Raw genomic sequence first — 20,588 nt, forward strand, 5'->3', positions numbered from 1 at the left:
ATTTTGTTGTTTTTTTTTTTTTTTTTTTGATCTAAGCTTAAAGCCATGCATTGACTAAACTACAAGTGTAGCTTAACCAACAGAGGAAAAGTATGCTTGTCAAAACTATCAACCAATTAGTTTTGCTGCAAGTAGAGGATGCTGATGAGGAATGTGGTAATTCCGAAACAGCTGTACATCCAACCATCTTGCAGTCTATAGGGCTTTGCCCAAATAAATTTGACAAGCATACTTTTCCTCTGTGGGTTAAGCTACACTTGTAGTTTAGTCAATGCATGGCTTTAAGCTGAGATCAAAAAAACAACAATAACGATTGAAGAGAAGCCAACAATAACAAACAAAACGAAATAACATTTTGACAAAGTTTTCTACAGAAATAAAGTTATGACAATTTTTTTTGTACAAATAAAATTTTGACAAAATTTTCAATAGAAAAAAAATTGGGAACTTTTCTATAGAAATAAAATTTTGACAAAGTTTGCTTTAAAAACAAATTTTGACAAATCATCCATTAGAAAAAAAATTTAACGAAATTTTCTGTAGAAATAAAATATTGACAAAATTTTCTATAGAAATATAATTTTGACAAAATTTTCTATAGAAATAAAATTTTGACAAAATTTTCTATAGAAATAAAATTTTGACAAATTTTTCTATAGAAATATAATTTTGACAAAATTTGCAATAGAATAAAAATTTTCTATAACAAAATTTTCTATAGAATAAAAATTTTGACATAATTTCATATAGAAATAAAATTTCGACAATTTTTCCTATAGAAATAAAATTTTGACAAAATTTCTTATAGAAAAAATATTTTGTCAACATTTTCTATATAAATAACATTTTAACAAAGTTTTCTACAGAAATAAACTTATGACAAATTTTTTTGTACAAATAAAATTTTGACAAAATTTTCAATAGAAAAAAAATTTGGGAACCTTTCTATAGAAATAAAGTTTTGACAAAGTTTGCTTTAAAAACAAATTTTGACAAATTTTCCATTAGAAAAAAAAAATTTTACGAAATTTTCTGTAGAAATAAAATATTGACAAAATTTTCTATAGAAATAAAATTTTGGAAAAATATTCTGTAGAAATAAAATTTTGGAAAAACATTCTGTAGAAATAAAATTTTGACAAAATTGTCTAAATAAATAAAATTTTGACAAAATTTTCTATAGAAATAAAATTTGGAGAAAATATCCAACAGAAATAAAATTTTGACAAAATTTTCCATAAAAATAAAATTTTGAAAAAATATTCTGTAGAAATAAAATTTTGGAATAATATTCTGTAGAAATAAAATTTTGGAAAAATATTCTGTAGAAATAAAATTTTGACAAAATTGTCTATATAAATAAAATTTTGACAAAATTTTCTTTAGAAATAAAATTTGGAGAAAATATCCAACAGAAATACAATTTTGAGAAAATTTTCTATAGAAATAATATTTTGACAACATTTTCTAAAGAAATCAAATTTAAAAAAAAAAATTCCATAGAAATATAATTTTTACAAAAATTCTTACGGAAAAAATGGACGGAAAAAAATGTCTACGCTTTTTGATTATTTCGAATTTTTAAATCTTTATAAAGATTTTTACTTTTTTGTAGTACTTTTTTAAAATCACTGTGTCACTTTTTATTTTGAGTGGCACTTTTTGTGTCACTTCTTTTAAATTCTCAACGGTCACATGTCTCAAAGATAATTTCCTGTTGTCACCACCTTACCCATTCTAATAATATTCCCTGATTTATATTCACTAATCACCCTGCGTTTGCAAAAGCCTATGGCAATCTCATTACAATGAATTGTTTGAATTCCAACCCAGAAAGGGGATTTTTGTTTCACAACAGATATGGGAAATGGGAACAGGAGGTAGGCAAAGAACCCACAACCAAAAAAAAAAAAAACTATGATTGCAACATCCATCGATTGATGGAAAAAAAATTCAAGTTCAATACGTGAGTAACCCTTCCACCCAGACCACGAGCTATCTCTACTACCACCCTTACTAGGTTGTGCCAATCCTTGAATGGCAAATGCAATTTTTTCTAATTAATCTAAAAGGGTTCTCCATCATCCTTTCTTGTCAACAATGTTAGATTGTATTATTGATTTTTTTTGATACTGGATATTAGTTTTCGTCCTTTTTGTTTAGATTTTTTTGTTTTTGTTTTTATTACTCCTCGCATAATCATCAGCTGCCAGACTGCTAGAGTAATTGTTTGCATTAAGTTTCCGATTTCTATTTCGGGGCGTTTTCATTTTTCGCATTGTTTTCTTTGTTTTTGGTGCTCTATCATTGAACATTTCACACCTGCGCAGTGAGAGCGAAACTCAGCATAATGCCAATGCAATAGAGCGTAATTATTTGGATATTGGTGGTATGAAAAAATGTCTTTTCTATACTCATAATCGCTATTAAATATGGGAACTCGAAAGATTTCGAATTTCCTTCTAACTACTTTAGACTTGTGCACCATTAGTTTTCTTCAAAAGCGCTCCGCGATAAGGATGAATATTCTGGGAGAATAAACGGACAGACAAAACATGACAAACTATCAAAGGATAATAGGGGAGACCGTGGGTGAAATTACGAATGTCGCAACAATCCATGATAATATTACTGAGGTGGCCATTGCTGCCGATTGTGACATTCTGTCGCCAGTAAGATGGTCCTGGGAGAATGGGACCCCAGAACATTTACCAGAAGGAAATTTCTGCCACACCGATGGATCGAGAGGACTGGACTGGCTTATACGTAGAGGACTTCGACACCGAGATCCTATTCCGATTACCGCACCACAGAACAATCCTGCAGGAAGAGTGCGTGCCAGGGCTGTGGAGTCGAGCCAATTTTGCTCGACTCCGACTCCGACTCCAGCATTTCTCGTCAGCTCGACTCCGACTCCGACTCCGGATTCGACTCCGGGTAATATAACAAAATCTCATTTTAATACCACTAATTTGTAGTTCTATTGTGGGGGTACCGTAAGTGGATCGATATAAAGTATCGTATTTATTTATGTGTGCAAAAAAGGTCTTAATTTCACATTAGATGCCAATTTAACTCTATATTTCCAATTTAGGGCAATGTTTAATAAATAAAATAATGATATAAATACACATCATAATATGAGAAGATACCAACAGTATATGTATTTGTGGACCAAAATTATTGATACTATCTCAAATCCTTTAAATTTGTTGCGAGCTATATAAAGGTTTATATTCCCATTTGCATGAATTTGAATCTGAATCGATTTAGACAAAATTGTATATACTTCTACAAAATCTATGTACTTAAAATTTAAATCTAACGTTATGGGACGTAACACAATTTTAACAAAAAATAAAAATGCAAGGAATGTCTAAAGTCGGGTGGGCGGATTATAATATACTCTGCACAATTTTGTATTTAGATGTACATTTTGATAAAATCTCAAATCAGACTTCTACAAAATCTCGGGCAATATTTGGGAAATATGTATAATTGTTTAGACAATTTCGCAAAAATGCATTTATGATTCATTCATTGAAAAGTTTTAAAATTTGAGTAATTTCTACAAGTTTTCGACTTAGCAGTGAGTATCAGTGAGCATACAATTTTGGAAAAATTTTTGTCTAGTACATAAAATTTTGCAAAATTTTATATAGAAACAAAATTTTGCAAAATTTTTTATAGAAATAAAAGTTTGAAAAAATTATCAATAGAAATACAATTAAAAAATTGTGTAGCAAACAAAATTTTGCAAAATTTTCTATAGAAATAAAATTTTGCAAAATATTCTATAGAAATAAAATTTTGAAATTTTCTATAGAAATAAAAATTTGACTAAATTTTATATAGAAAAAAATATTTCTATAGTAATAAAATTTTGAATACTTTTTTTATAGCAGTATATACTTTGTGCGATAAACGTTTATTCTTTTCCAGGATGTAAAAACATTTCATAAAGACAAACTCAAAAAAAAAAACATTGTTTTCTTGCTAATTGCAGTTTCCCTCACATCTTTCTCACATCCACGAGGTTTTTTAGTTCCTAACACCTTTTCCTGTAATACCAACAATGTAGAAGAAATTATACGATTTTATAAATTTTTAATTTTTTTTACCTTTCGCCTGGACGGAGAATCGAACCGCGGACCATGCACTTTGTAAGCCAACACACTAACCACTGAGCTATGTACCTGTTATGGTCATCAATAGATAAATATCCATATAAGTCATATTTATATAGCATAGCTTGCGACGCCCACGAACCGAATAAACAGAGTTTATTTAACAGAAACAAACATTTAGTTTGGCACCGTGGAACAGTGGTTGCTACGTCCGACTTGCATGCCAAGGGTCGTGGGTTCGATCCCTGCTTCGATCAAAGTTTTTTTTGTTTTTTACATATATTCCAGATATGTTCGGAAGATTCCGAAAAAATGTTCAACATTACATTGTAGTATATTAAATTTTGAACTGTAAAATGTGTCTTATTAAAGACCTAAAGTCAGAAAAGAACAGTGTTTGAAATAAACGAAATGGACTGCGTTGTTGTTTCAAAAATAACTTTTTTTATTGAAAAAATAAAAATTTTGTAACAAACGAATTTTTTTGATGATAAAAGTTTAAAATTTTCGAAGCAATTCAAAAAACTCTAACAAAAGAAAAACGTTTTCGGTACACGTTTTCCATACGTTTTTTTCTTTGCGTGTGGACGCCCGAAAGAGGTGGTTACCGACGAAAACATCAAAAAAATCCACAAAATGATTTTGAATGACCGTAAAATGATCGAGATAGCAGAGGCCTTAAAGATATCAAAGAAACGTGTTGGTCATATCATTCATCAATATTTGGATATGCGGAAGCTCTGTGCAAAATGTGTGCCGCGCGAGCTCACATTTGACCAAAAACAACAACGTGTTGATGATTCTGAGCGGTGTTTGCAGCTGTTAACTCGTAATACACCCGAGTTTTTCCGTCGATATGTGACAATGGATGAAACATGGCTCCATCACTACACTCCTGAGTCCAATCGACAGTTGGCTGAGTGGACAGCGACCGGTGAACCGTCTCCGAAGCGTGGAAAGACTCAAAAGTCCGCTGGCAAACTGTTTTTTGGGATGCGCGTGGAATAATTTTTATCGATTATGTTGAGAAGGGAAAAACCATCAACAGTGACTATTATATGGCGTTACTGGAGCGTTTGAAGGTCGAAATCGCGGAAAAACGGCCCCATATGAAGAAGCAAAAAGTGTTGTTCCACCAAGACAACGCACCGTGCCACAAGTCATTGAGAACGATGGCAAAAATGCATGAATTGGGCTTCGAATTGCTTCCTCACCCACCCACCGTATTCTCCAGATCTGGCCCCCAGCGACTTTTTCTTGTTCTCAGACCTCAAAAGGATGCTCGCACAGAAAAAATTTGGCTGCAGTGAAGAGGTGATCGCCGAAACTGAGGCCTATTTTGAGGCAAAATCGAAGGAGTACTATCAAAATGGTATCAAAAAATTGGAAGACCGTTACAATCGTTGTATCGCTCTTGAAGGGAACTATGTTGAATAATAACAAGTATATACGGCCGTAAGTTCAGCCAGGCTGAAGCTTATGTACCCTCCACCATGGATTGCGTAGAAACTTCTATTGACGACTGTCATCCACAATCGAATTACTAGGGTTGCGGTAACACTTGCCGATGGCAAGGTATCCTAACACTTCCTAATACCGTAATATATACCAAGTAGTCCATACGTGGTATATATCAAACTTAAAATGGCCGATTAAATACGTATAAAATTAACTTTGACAAAATTTTCTATAGAAATAAAATTTTGAAAAACGTTTCCATAGAAATAAAATTTTTACAAAGTAAAATTTTGACAACATTTTCTATAGAAGTAAAATTTGGACAAAATTTTCTATAGAAATACGATTTTAACAAAATTTTCTATAGAAATAAAATGTTTACAAAATCTTCAAAAGTTTTAAAATTTTTACAACATTTTCTATAGTGGTTTTTACAACACAAAAAGTGGTCCATATCAAGTTCATAATTGTATATAGCCCCCATATAAGCGACACCCATATTTCAATTCTGGCTCTCTACGTACCGTGCAAAAAGTCCATATAGATTCGTAATTATTTGTAGACTTAACTATACATAACTTTTTTGTCTAATATATTTATACCACGAATGGACTAACTCACAATTTAGAAAACGATGTTAAGAAGTTTTAAGATACCACAACCCAAATAATTCGATTGTGGATGACAGTCTTTCGTAGAAGTTTCTACGCAATCCATGGTGGAGGGTACATAAGATTCGGCCTGGCCGAACTTACGGCCATATATACTTGTTTGTTCTGCATTTTGCTATATGGATCATTTATTTTTATTTGCAGTTACATGATGTCTGCGTTTGTGCATTTGATGGGCACGATGTAAATATGGAATAATTAATTATTGTTGAAATTGAAATAAAATAGTGTGTGTAAAAATATATGATGTTTGCTTGAGCGGCATTATAAATACAAATAAACAATGAATTAGTTTATAAATAAATAAAAACAAACAAATAAATTTAATTTTGTGTTTTCTTTTCTCAAGTGGCGTCCCTTTTTCGACGATGAAAAACGTTTTTTCATAAAGATCAAAACATTTTAGGTTGTGACCATGTTCTTTTAACTAGGAGAAAAACATTTTTAATGAATACCATAACATTTTAAATCGTGACCATTGCTTTTCATTCAAACAAAATTCTTTTTATCAATATAATAACTTTTTAGATGAGGACTATTATATTTTTCTTAGAACCATGTTCACTAAGCCAACATGGTTCCAGGTTAAAATGTTACATGGTCGCCGCAAAAATAGCTCCTATCATATTATTTTGCTCTTCGAATATGATTGTGACAATCATGTTTCTTCCCTGCGTGTATATGGCCGCGAAAAACCAATCCAAAATTGGTTCATATCGGTTCATAATTGTATATAGCCCCCATATTGTATATAACCCCTATATTTCAATTCTGGTTCTCTAATTATCGCGCCAAAATTCATATTGGTTCGCAGTTATTTGTAGACTACCCTATATAAATATTTAATCTACCTTTTTTGCCAAATATATACCACCTACGGACTAACTTAGAATTCTGAAGACGATGTTAAGAAGTTGTAAGATATCTTGCCATCGGTAAGTATTATCACAACCCAAGTTATTCGATTGTGGATGACAGTCTTTCGTAGAAGTTTCTATGTAATCCATGGTGGAGGGTACATAGATTCGGTCTGGCCGAACTTACGGCCGTATATAGTTGTTTTACCATAATAGCCTTATTTATTAACCGATCTTACTCACAACATAACCTTCTCTGGTATCAATCACACCTGCAAAATGTTATACAAATTGGTTCAGATTCAGATATAGCTCCCATATATATGCATTACTCGATTTTCTCAAATTTAGCCATAATACTCTTTTTTATGTACCAATGGTACTGAAATTTGAAATTTAGATGTATTAGCCGATCGTACTCTTTCTACTTTACTCACTGCTTTAATAATGGAATTAGTGTCATATTAACTCTGTAGGTTCAGAATCAACTATATCTTCGAATAAAAGATATATTTTTGTTCAAATTATACCCCTTAATGTTCTTTAATATGGAAATGGAAATTATCTCTCAAATCTATACCGTACGATTGGTATATGTTTACTAATTTAGTAGGGGTAGTTTAGGGTATGATATAGTTGGCTCCGCCCGACTTTCTACCATGTGAGATAATCCAATAGATTATTCAATATGACTTTTGGTAAGTGGTCTCTATATTTATGTATAATTTCCTTTGGTTATTGTTATTAGCAAAGGTATTTTCCCACATAATCCCCTTTTTATAGGGATGACCAAAAGATTAAAAACTACCTATACCTACCTTACGGTGGTGACCTTTTGAAGAACAATTGACTTTTGCATAATCCTTCATGGAAATTTTCACATCAACATCATAGCAATTTTAACACTTTCGATGAACAACAAACAAGCAAACAAACCGTCCTTTAATGACTGCCTAAGCCTAAGAGAACACATTATGGTCGAGGTATATTCATTCAAGTTTACGATGACAGAAGGACATGAACATGGTCCCCGTCCTTCTGGCCTCCTGGCAAGCCTTTATGGCCTCTGTTGTATTTCAATGTTTCATCACTAAATGTTTTTACAAATTCCTTGGATGATTATCCATTTATGGTGAGTAAATAAATGAGTGACCCCTTTCTGCTATTTTTGCCCGAGGATGACTACAAAAGGTCTTCATAACTCTTTATGTTCATTGTTTTGCTGGTTGCTCCTTTTTCCTTGTGACTGTTAATTATTTGCATTTGCAAGGGATGGATGTGTTTAGTTGTTATCATGCGAGAGACCATTGTCCTGGCTTTCTACCAACTGGAAGGCCTTTTGTTAATCCTTGCTTTGCTTTACTCTGTGTGTCCATCAGTGGTTGATTTGCTATTTTTCTGATTTGTCCATGGCCTTTTTCTCATACTGCTGACTGCTTGTCCTTGTGGCCGCTATGCCAGCTATCCCCTTGTTGATTCATATCCTGCGTGTAATTAGCTTAATGTTGGCCTCTTGCAATTAACATATTTTATTACAATATTATTACACAGTACTCCTAGGACTAGCAGAAGTAGTAGCAGTCACTTTATGAATATCCCTGATGGATAAATGTAAATGCTTTCGCTTCATCTTCCATTCATCAACCATAAAACTTATTCTAATTTGAACTATTGTGTACAATGAATGATAACAACTCTTACTCTTATTTTTAATAAGAAATTGTATCGATTTTTGCCCTTAGGGAAATAGACACCAAGCCTAAATGTGGCATAGCTCTCCTCCCCCCCCCCCCCCCACTAAGCAAAACTACATCCTGTATTCTGATTATTTGTTTGGCATTGATGAAATGTTATCAAATGAATCGTATACTAAATTATGGTATGAGTATTGGTGCCTTTGTCCCTGTTTATTTGGTTCATTAGAATATTTGTTTGAAACCAGCTCTATTCTGCTCTCACATCAAAGGTTTCCCCTCTCTGCTTCTTTTAATTTGATGTGGTTTGTTCTCATATTCCTAATGAAATTCATTCGGGAATTTCATATGAACGATGTACATAGCTAATCAAACTCTGACACATGTCATAACACTTCACTGAGTGTGTGTGTATTTGAGTTAATTTTATATGGATTAGTTATGAGAGTGTACACGCAAAGAAAAAAACACGTTTGGAAAACGTGTACCGCAAATGTTTTTCTTTTGCTAGAGTTTTTTGAAATGCTTCGAAAATTTTAAACTTTTATCACCAAAAAAATTCGTTTGTTACAAAATTTTTATTTTTTCAATAAAAAAAGTTATTTTTGAAACAACAACATAGTCCATTTCGTTTATATCAAACACTGTTCTTTTCTGACTTTAGGTCTTTAATAAGACACATGTTACATTTCAAAATTGAATATACTACAATGTAATGTTGACCATTTTTTCGGAATCTTCCGAACATATCTGGAATATATGTAAAAAAAAAGAATAAAAAAAAACTTTGGTCGAAGCAGGGATCGAACCCACGACCCTTGGCATGCAAGTCGGACGTAGCAACCACTGCTCCACGGCGCCAAACTAAATGTTTGTTTCTGTTAAATAAAATTTGTTTATTCGGTTCGTGGGCGCCGCAAGCTATGCTATATAAATATGACTTATATGGATATTTATCTATTGATGACCATAACAGGTACATAGCTCAGTGGTTAGTGTGTTGGCTTACAAAGTGCTTGGTCCGCGGTTCGATTCTCCGTCCAGGCGAAAGGTAAAACAATTTTAAATATTTATAAAATCGTATAATTTCTTCTACATTGTTGGTATTACAGGGAAAGGTGTTAAGAACTAAAAACCTCGTGGATGTGAAAAAGATGTGAGGGAAAATGCAATTAGCAAGAAACCAATGTTTTTTTTTTTTTTTTTTTTGAGTTTGTCTTTATGAAATGTTTTTACATCCTGGAAAAGAATAAACGTTTATCACAAAAAGTATATACTTTTCTTCCAAATACACTTCCTTACAGCGACAAGCAAATGAGAAACGAACTTTGTTTGTCTAAAATTTCGATTGGGAGGAAAGAATTATTTTTTTGCGTGTATGAGGAGAAATTATTAAAGAGAAATCAGCATAAAATCATATACATATATGGTAAGAATAGGATGCCTTAAAGATGATGACATTTGCAGATGGTGTCTGGACCACAAATAGTAGAAATCTAAAAAAATGTAGATTTCCAACTAAGAGGTAGTTGACAAGATTTTTAAAGAAAAATAATTTTGACAAAATTTTCTGCAAAAATAAAATTTTGACAAAATTTTCTATAGAAATAAAATTGTCCATTCTTTTTGTTTTGTTATTGTTGGTTTTGCTCTTTAAGCATTGTTGTTGTTTTTATTGCAGCTTAAACCCATACATTGACTAAACTACAAGTGTAGCTTATCCAACAGAGGAAAATTTATTGTTTTGAATTTATTTCGGCATAAGCCGGCTATCATACAAAACCTTTTTTCGGGAGGTTCAAGTGTGGTTCATTGTTGGGCTTAATGAACTGCCTGAATTTATTCTGATAATTGGTTGATAGTTTTGCTGCAAGTAGAGGATGCTGATGAGGAATGTGGTAATTCCGAAACGTGCGTCCATCCAACCATCTTGCAGTTTATAGGGCTTTGCCCAAATAAATTTGACAAACATTCTTTTCCTCTGTTGGTTAAGCTACACTTGTAGTTTAGTCAATGTATGGTTTTAAGCTGCAATAAAAAAAAACAACAATAATGAAATAAAATTTTGACAAAATTTTCTATAGAAATAAAATTTTGACAAAATTTTCTATAAAAATAAAATTTTGAAAAAAAAAAATTCTATAGAACTAAAATGTTGAAAAAATTTGCTATACAAATAAAATTTTCAAAAAAAAATATAGAAATAGATTTTTCTATAGAAATAAAATTTTGACAAAATTTTTTATAGAAATAAAATTGTGACAAAATTTTCTAAAGGAATAAAATTTTGACAAAATTTTCTACAGAAATAAGATTTTTACAAAATTTTCCATAGAATTAAAAAATAAATAGAGTAAAATTTCGACAAAATTTTCTAAAGAAAAAAAAAATTTGCCAAATTTGCTATAGAAAAAAAGTTTGCCAAATTTTCTATAGAACTAAAATTCTGACAAATTTTTCTATAGAAATAACATTTTGGCAAAATTTTCTATAGAACTGAAATGTTGACAAAATTTTCTATAGAAATAAAATTTTGAAAAAATTTTCTACAGAAATAAAATTTTAACAAAATTTTCCAAAGAAATAAAATTTTGACAAAATTTTCTACCGAAATAAAATTTTAACAAAATTTTCGATAAAAATAAAATTTTGCCAAATTTTCTATAGTAATAAAATGTTGACAACATTATGTGGAATAAAATTTTGCAAACTAATTTTTTTTTGTAGTTTTTATACCCTCCAACATAGGATGGGGGTATATTAACTTTGTCATTCCGTTTGTACCATATCGACCCCATAAAGAATATATATATTCTGGGTCGTGGTGAAATTCTGAGTCGATCTGAGCATGTCCGTCCGTCCGTCCGTCTGTTGAAATCACGCTAACTTCCGAACGAAACAAGCTATCGACTTGAAACTTGGCACAAGTAGTTGTTATTGATGTAGGTCGGATGGTATTGCAAATGGGCTATATTGGACCACGTTTACGTATAGCTCCCATATAAACCGACGCTCAGAATTGGCTTGCGGAGCCTCTTGGAGGAGCAAATTTCATCTGATCCGGCTGAAATTTGGTACATGGTGTTAGTATATGCTAGTTAACAACCACGCCAAAAGTGGTCGATATCAGTCCATAATTATATATAGCCCCCATATAAACCGATCCCAAGATTTGACCTCCGGTGCCTTTTGGAGAAGCAAAATTCATCCGATCTGATTGAAATTTAGTACCTAGTGTTAGTATATGGTCTCTAACAACCATGCAGAAATTGGTCCATATCAGTCCATAATTATATATAGCCCCCATATACACCGATCCCAGGATTTGACCTCCGATGCCTTTTGCAGAAGCAAAATTCATCCGATCTGAATGAAATTTAGTACCTGGTATTAGTATATGGTCTCTAACAATCATGCAGGAATTGGTCCATATCAGTCCATAATTATATATAGCCCCCATATAAACCGATCCCAGGATTTGACCTCCGATGCCTTTTGCAGAAGCAAAATTCATCCAATCTGGTTGAAATTTGGTACGTGGTGTTCGTATATGATATTTAACAGCCATACCAAAAGAGGTCGATATCGGTCCATAAACATATATAGCCGCCATATAAACCGATCTTGAGATTTGTTTATGGAGCCTCTTGGAGGAGCAAATTTCATCCGAGTCAGTTGAATTTGGTACACTGTGCTAGTATATGGCCATTAACAACCATGCCTAACTAGGTCCATACAGGTCTATAATTATATATAGCCCTCAGTTAAATCGATCTCCAATCACACAAAAATTGGTCCATATCAAGTTCATAATTGTATATAGCCCCCATATAAGCGACCCCCATATTTCAATTCTGGCTCTCTAAGTACCGTGCAAAAGTCCATATCGAAACGCAGCAGCTGCCACATTAGTGTACGTGTTGTTTCGTCCGTATTTTTGTGTTGGAGAAGGTGCATCCCGGGAAGCCTTCTCCGTTTGCTGTTGGTCCGAGTCGGGATAGAGGAAAACCCCGGACCATGGTACTGTTCAGTCTGCCGAAACCTGATCTAGCACCGTTCGGTTTCGGTGAGGTGTAACCGGTGCTTGAAGTGGGTGCACTTCCGGAACTGCTCCGGCCTAACATCGCTGCGGGAGTATAGTCATACTCAGACTATGCGATCCCCCGACATCTCCCGTAAACAATGTTCTCCACCGCAGCATCTTACACCCAATATTGTTGTTCCAGTTCCGGACAGTGCATAGTTTTTGCAATTTAATTGCAACAGGCTCCGAGGTAAGATTAGTGAAATCATGGACTTTCTGAATCGGAAAAGGATAAGCGTCGCGGAAACTAAGCAGAATTCCGCGGCGAAACTAAGCGGAATTCCACTTGCAGCCTACGATGGATACAATGTGCTACGAAAGGATCGCACAAGAAGTGGAGGTGGTGGCCTGGCTTTCCTATTACACCGCTCCGTGCAGTATATACCTATCCCGCTTGTGCCAGACACTAGTGACCCGTATACGGAATGTATGGGGGTAGCAGTCAATACTATACCACATATGAACTAATTTACAATTTAGAAGACGATATTAAGAATTTTTAAGATAGCTTGTCATCGGTAAGTATTACCACAACCCAAGTAATTCGATTGTGGATGACAGTCTTTAGTAGAAGTTTCTACGCAATCCATGATGGAGGGTACACAAGATTCGGCCTAGCCGAACTTACGGCCGTATATACTCGTTTGATCTACAACGTAGGGTAATTCACTATTTTTTCTACACCCGTTTATGATTTCGTAATTAATTTTATATCTTCACTGCTTCACATTTTTATACCCTCCACCATAGCATAGGGGTATATTAACTTTGTCATTCCGTTTGTAACACATCGAAATATTGCTCTAATACCCCATAAAGTATATATATTCTGGGTCGTGGTGAAATTCTGAGTCGATCTGAGCATGTCCGTCCGTCTGTTGAAATCACGCTAACTTCCGAACGAAACAAGCTATCGACTTGAAACTTGGCACAAGTAGTTGTTATTGATGTAGGTCGGATGGTATTGCAAATGGGCCATATCGGTCCACTTTTACGTATAGCCCCCATATAAACGGACCCCCAAATTTGGCTTGCGATTGCTCTAAGAGAAGCAAATTTCATCCGATCCGGCTGAAATTTGGTACATGGTGTTAGTACATGGTCTCTAACAACCATGCAAAAATTGGTCCATATCGGTCCACTTTTACGTATAGCCCCCATATAAACGGACCCCCAAATTTGGCTTGCGATCGCTCTAAGAGAAGCAAATTTCATCCGATCCGGCTGAAATTTGGTACATGGTGTTAGTATATGGTCTCTAACAACCATGCAAAAATTGGTCCACATCAGTATATAATTATATATAGCCCCATATAAACCGATCCCCCGATTTGGCTTGCGGAGCCTCTAAGGGAAGAAAATTTCATCCGATCCGGCTGAAATTGGGTACATGGTGTTGGTATATGTTCTCTAATGACCATGCAAAAATTGGTCCACATCGACCCATAATTATATATAGCCCCCATATAAGCCGATCCCCAGATTTGACCTCCGGATCCTCTTAGAGGAGGAAAATTCATCCGATCCGGTTGAAATTTTGTACGTGGTGTTAGTATATGGTCTCTAACAACCATGGAAGAATTGGTCCATATCGGTCCATAATTATATATAGACCCCATATAAATCGATCCCCAGATTTGTCCTCCGGAGCCTCTTGGAGGAGCAAAATTCATCCGATCCGGTTGAAATTTGTAACATGGTGTTAGAATGTGGTCTCTAACAAACACGCAAGAATTGGTCCATATCGGTCCATAATTATATATAGCCCCCATATAAACCGTTCCCCAGATTTGATCTCCGGAGCCTCTTGGAGGAGCAAAACTCATCCGATCCGGTTGAAATTTGCAACGTGGTGTTAGTATAAGGCCGCTAATAACCATGCCAAAATTGGTCCATATCGGTCTATAGTTATATATAGCCGATCCCCAATCACACAAAAATTGGTCCATATCGGTTCATAATCATGGTTGCCACTCGAGCCAAAAAAAATCTACCAAAATTTTATTTTTATAGAAAACATTGCCAAAATGTTATTTCTATAGAAAATTTTGTCAAAATTTTATTTCTATAGAAAATTTTGTCAAAATGTTATTTCTATAAAAAATTTTGACAAAATTTTATTTCTATAGAAAATTTTGACAAAATTTTATTTCTATAGAAAATTTTGTCAAAATTTTATTTCTATAGAAATTTTTTCCAAATTTTATTTCTATAGAAAATTTTGTCAAAATGTTACTTCTATAGAAACTTTAAACTTAATTATATACGTATTTAATCGGCCTTTTTTAGTTTAATATATACCACGTATGGACTATGTGGTATATATTATGGTGTTAGGAAGTTTTAAGATACCTTGCCATCGGCTTCAGTAGAAGTTTCTACGCAATCCATGGTGGAGGGTACATAAGCTTCGACCTGGCCGAACTTACGGCCGTATATACTTGTTTGCATTACTCAAGTTCAAAGATGGATTATATTGGTCTAGGTTTTGATATAGCTCCCCATGTAGCCCGAATTCCTGATTGGATTCGGTATCTGATTTCGACATTAACCTGAAGAATTACAAGTGGCCCTTATATGGCCCTAACCATTCTCAGATTTAATTCCTTGGGCGTCCTGAAGGCTAAGTTTTCAGCCGATCCACCAGAAATATTGTATTCATCTATTAGAAGCCAAAAGAAGATCAATATTGGGCGATATTTAAATGAAATAATAATAAGATTTTATTCTTTCTATTATCTTTAATTAAGGAATTTTCTATAAACAGTATTTTATTCTCCTTAAATTCCCTGTATATTAAATCTCGAAAATTACAAAATTTCAAATCACTTCTCTTAGCTGGGCAACATGACAAAGTCACAGCACACTTAAACCCCCAAATAAACGATCACCAAATTAATGGTAGTAAATAATAAACAATATTCACGCCTTAATGCTCAATTGTCCTTACGACGTTAACCATGAATAAGAAGAAATTCTAAATATCAAGATGGGTAGAGCAAACGAAAAAATAATTACAAATACCACAAAGATCAAAAAGAAAAGAAAAAGGTTTATAAATCTTAGCATACCATATAGTAGATGGGTGGCAATAAAACTCTATTCAAAGATAACCAAAAAGGGAAAAATGACAGGATTTTTGTAGGGCTTAAAAGGATTTCCATACGGTTACACTTTGATTGCAATGAGAAATCCAAATTAAATGAAACCATCTTAACGAACAATTGCCACAAGACAAAAACGAGTCAGACAGACGCCAAAACTATTTATCCCTTGGTGAAGGACACAGAAACAAGGATATCCTGCAAAGGACTTTACTCTAACGAAACATTTTCTCAAAACAAACCTTTATGATGAATAAATCGAGACTAGGCTCAGGGGATGGGGGGTTAGTTAAAGGTCGATTTGAAAAAATATTGTAATTGTTTTTTCATGTAAATGAGGGAATATATAAATATTAATTAAGTTGCTCTTACAAAAGGAAACTACAATGGCTCTTCGTTTCATTTCATACAACCCCGGTGAAAGATTGGCCGCCATCCTATATGGCATTAAGGCATCCAATTTTTTCCTTTGCTCTGTATAATGAAGGCGAAAACATTTTGGATGAGTTATCATATTTCACTTACAGAATATGGATTTTATTATGAACTGTGCGGAGTATAATTGTCATGAATTATCATAGTGAATTTGATACAGAGAGAGAGAGAGAGTCGTTTAATTAGGGCAAAATCGGTGTTAACAAATTTTTTTTGGGAGTTACTACTTTGGGTGATATTTACTATTTTTTCGCTACTCCAAATAGTAAAATGCCATAAAAATATAAAACACTACAGTTTTATATATTTATAGAATATGGAAATTAATTGTGGTAGTTAGAACAAGTATATACGGCCGTAAGTTCGGCCAGGCCGAAGCTTATGTACCCTTCACCATGCATTGCGTAGAAACTTCTACTGAAGCCGATGGCAAGGTATCTTAAAACTTCCTAACACCGTAATATATACCAAATAGTCCATACGTGGTATATATTAAACTAAAAAAGGCCGATTAAATACGTATATAATTAAGTTTAAAGTTTCTATAGAAATAAAATTTTGACAAAATAAAATTTTGACAACATTTTCTATAGAAGTAAAATTTTGACAAAATTTTCTATAGAAATAAAATTTCGAAAAAATTTTCTATAGAAATAAAATTTTGACAAAATTTTCTATAGAAGTACAATTTTGTCAAAATTTTCTATAGAAATAAAATTTTGACAAAATTTTCTATAGAAATAAAATTTTGACAAAATTTTCTATAGCAATAACATATTGACAATGTTTTCTATAAAAATAAAATTTTGGTTAATTATTTTTGGCTCGTGTGGCAACCATGATTATGAACCTATATGGCCCAATTTTTGTGTGATTGGGGATCGGCTATATCTAACTATAGACCGATATGGAACAATTTTGGCATGGTTATTAGCGGCCTTATACTAAAACCACGTTGCAAATTTCAACCGGATCGGATGAATTTTGCTCCTCCAAGAGGCTCTGGACATCAAATCTGGGAAACTGTTTATATGGGGGCTCTATATATTTATGGACCGATATGGACCAATTCTTGCGTGTTTGTTAGAGACCACATTCTAACACCATGTTCCACATTTCAACCGGATCGGATGAATTTTGCTCCTCCAAGAGGCTCCGGAGGACAAATCTGGGAATCGATTTATAGGGGGGCTGTATATAATTATGGACCAATTCTTGCATGGTTATTAGAGACCATATATTAACACCACGTACCAAAATTTCAATCGGATCGGATGAATTTTGCTCTTCTAAGAGGCTCCGGAGGTCAAATCTGGGGATCGGCTTATATGGGGGCTATATATAATTATGGGTCGATGTAGACCAATTTTTACATGATCATTAGAGAACATATACCAACACCATGTACCAAATTTCAGCCGGATCGGATGAAATTTGCTTCTCTTTGAGGCTCCGCAAGCCAAATCGGGGAATCGGTTTATATGGGGGCTATATATAATTATGGACCGATGTGGACCAATTTTTGCATGGTTGTTAGAGACCATATACTAACACCATGTACCAAATTTCAGCCAGATCGCATGAAATTTGCTTCTCTTAGAGCAATCGCAAACCAAATTTGAGGGTCCGTTTATATGGGGGCTATACGTAAAAGTGGACCGGTATGGCCCATTTGCAATACCATCCGATCTACATCAATAAAAACTACTTGTGCCAAGTTTCAAGTCGATAGTTTGTTTCTTTCGGAAGTTAGCGTGATTTCAACAGACGGACGGACGGACGGACATGCTCAGATCAACTCAGAATTTCATCACGACCCAGAATATATATACTTTATGGGGTCTTAGAGCAATATTTCGATGTTTTACAAACGGAATGACAAAGTTAATATACCCCCATCCTATGGTGGAGGGTATAAGAACTGGGATATAGGGAATTGTACGTAAAAAATAATAGCGCAAGCAAAAAGCCTTCTCTCCCTTCAAATAAGGAATGCGCAAGTCGATAAACTTTTTATTTAATCCTGCTTTAAATCCTCGAGAAAATGTCCAATATACTCGAAATCAAACTGCTTTTGTTTTTCTCCTGCGTTTCAATGTTCTGTTCTACGGGAGATCTGATCCTTTCAGGCTCTACCCTGATGGCATCCTGAGCCTTTGCCATCATTTGTAAAGGCAAATGATACGGCGATGCTATCAAAGGATACAAGGGGAAGTGCATTTAGAGAACACAAATCCCATAGAGGCTGCTAGGACCGAGTAAGATGAACGGGTTGGAAAGAACCATAAAACAATGTGGAAAAGTGTATCGATCGGAAGGATGAACATTTGATATGGTTAAGGACGATAGTCAGGAAAGGTTTTGGGAATAGTGACCAGGTACCTAGTGTCTGTACACACGCCTGAACATGAGGAAGTTCCCTTAAATGTTCAATTTGTTATCAGGACAATTAGCCCGTTTTCACAAGCCATTACATATGTCCGTTTGCTGATCTGATTCTGCTTATTCGGAAGATAACTGCATGACACAACTGCTACCGGTTCCTTACCTGCTTTGGAAGGAAGATGGCACCGTACCCTTTCCTTTCCTTCAAAGATGGTTTGGTTAAAGTTGGCCTTTCATTCTTCACGATAGGGATGAGCTCTTTCTACGTAATCGGACCGATTTTGCCGCCCTCCATCGGTCCCGCTACTTCGGTTGATCACTGCGTAAGAAGATGACTACGTACTAGGCTTCTTTTCTTCACGATTGGGATATACTCTCCTTTCTTCGTAGTCGGCAGCCTTTCATGGTAATCTGCTTATTTGGGAGAATCTCTCTTTGTTCTTCCCAGTGTACTTGAAAGCGCGTAGAGTTTTTGTTTCCATGGTATTTCAATGTTCTGTTCTTCCGAAGATCTAATCCTTTCAAGCTTCTCCTTTATAACGGTCGCAGTTGAGTGTACTTTTTTGACATTGGCGTGTGGAGATGGTACTTCACTATTTTCTTTCGAAGATAAATCCCTTAATGTGGGCACCAGGCCTTTGCAATGTGCTCGAAAACAGTGAGCTGTTTTGTTTTTCCTAGGCGTTTCAATGTTCTTCATAGTCGGGCCGATCTTTCCATGATCCATAGGTTAGGTTAGATTAGGTTAGGTGGCAGCCCGATGTATCAGGCTCACTTAGACTATTCAGTCCATTGTGATACCACATTGGTGAACTTCTCTCTTATCTCTGAGTGCTGCCCGATTCCATGTTAAGTTCAATGACAAGGGACCTCCTTTTTATAGCCGAGTCCGAACGGCCTTCCATATTGCAGTGAAACCACTCAGAGAAGCTTTGAAACCCTCAGAAATGTCACCAGCATTATTGAGGTGAGATAATGCACCGCTGAAAAACTTTTTGGTGTTCGGTCGAAGCAGGAATCGAACCCACGAACTTGTGTATGCAAGGCGGGCATGCTAACCATTGCACCACGGTGGATCCATAGGATTCTGCTTATTTGAGAGACACTCTGTTAAGGGCCAGTACTTGGCCTTCTAATACATTTGAAAGAGGGATGCCTTTTTTGGCCAAAGGAGTTTCAATGTTCCGCTCTACCGTAGACCTGAGTCTTTGAAGCTTCTTCCTCATAGCTGGCACTTTGAGTTGGGTATACATCTGTAGCGTTAGCGTAAGAAAGTGGCACCTTACACTTTTCAATATCCGTCTTCTCTCAAAGAAGGTCCTTTCATTCTTGCCGATTGATTCGAAGGACATATTCGCCTTCTTCATAGTCGGATCGATCTTGTCGCCGTTTATATGGCTGAGTTTAAATCTGAGACGATGGTGTACTCATTTCATAAAAGTACCCTCTTTCTTCGAAAATAGTTTGGTCAAAGTTGGCCTTTCCTTCTTCAAAGGATGTATTCGCTTTTTTCTTAATCTTATCGCCCTCTATCGTATTCTGTCTAGTTGAGAGATATTCTCTTCTGAGGTGTACTTGGCCCAAAATATAGTTGAAAATGGAAAACTGTTTTGTTTCTCCTCTCTGTTTCAATGTTCTGCTCTTCTAGAGATCTGATCTCTCCCAGCTTCTCCTTTATAGCCGTAACCTAAAGTTGAGTCTACACCTGTGACGTTGGCATAGAAAGGTGGAACGCTACCCTTTACGATATCATAGTTGGCCAGTTTGTTATTC

Source organism: Haematobia irritans, chromosome 3 (genome assembly GCF_050003625.1).
Source record: "Haematobia irritans isolate KBUSLIRL chromosome 3, ASM5000362v1, whole genome shotgun sequence".
NCBI lineage: Eukaryota > Metazoa > Arthropoda > Insecta > Diptera > Muscidae > Haematobia > Haematobia irritans.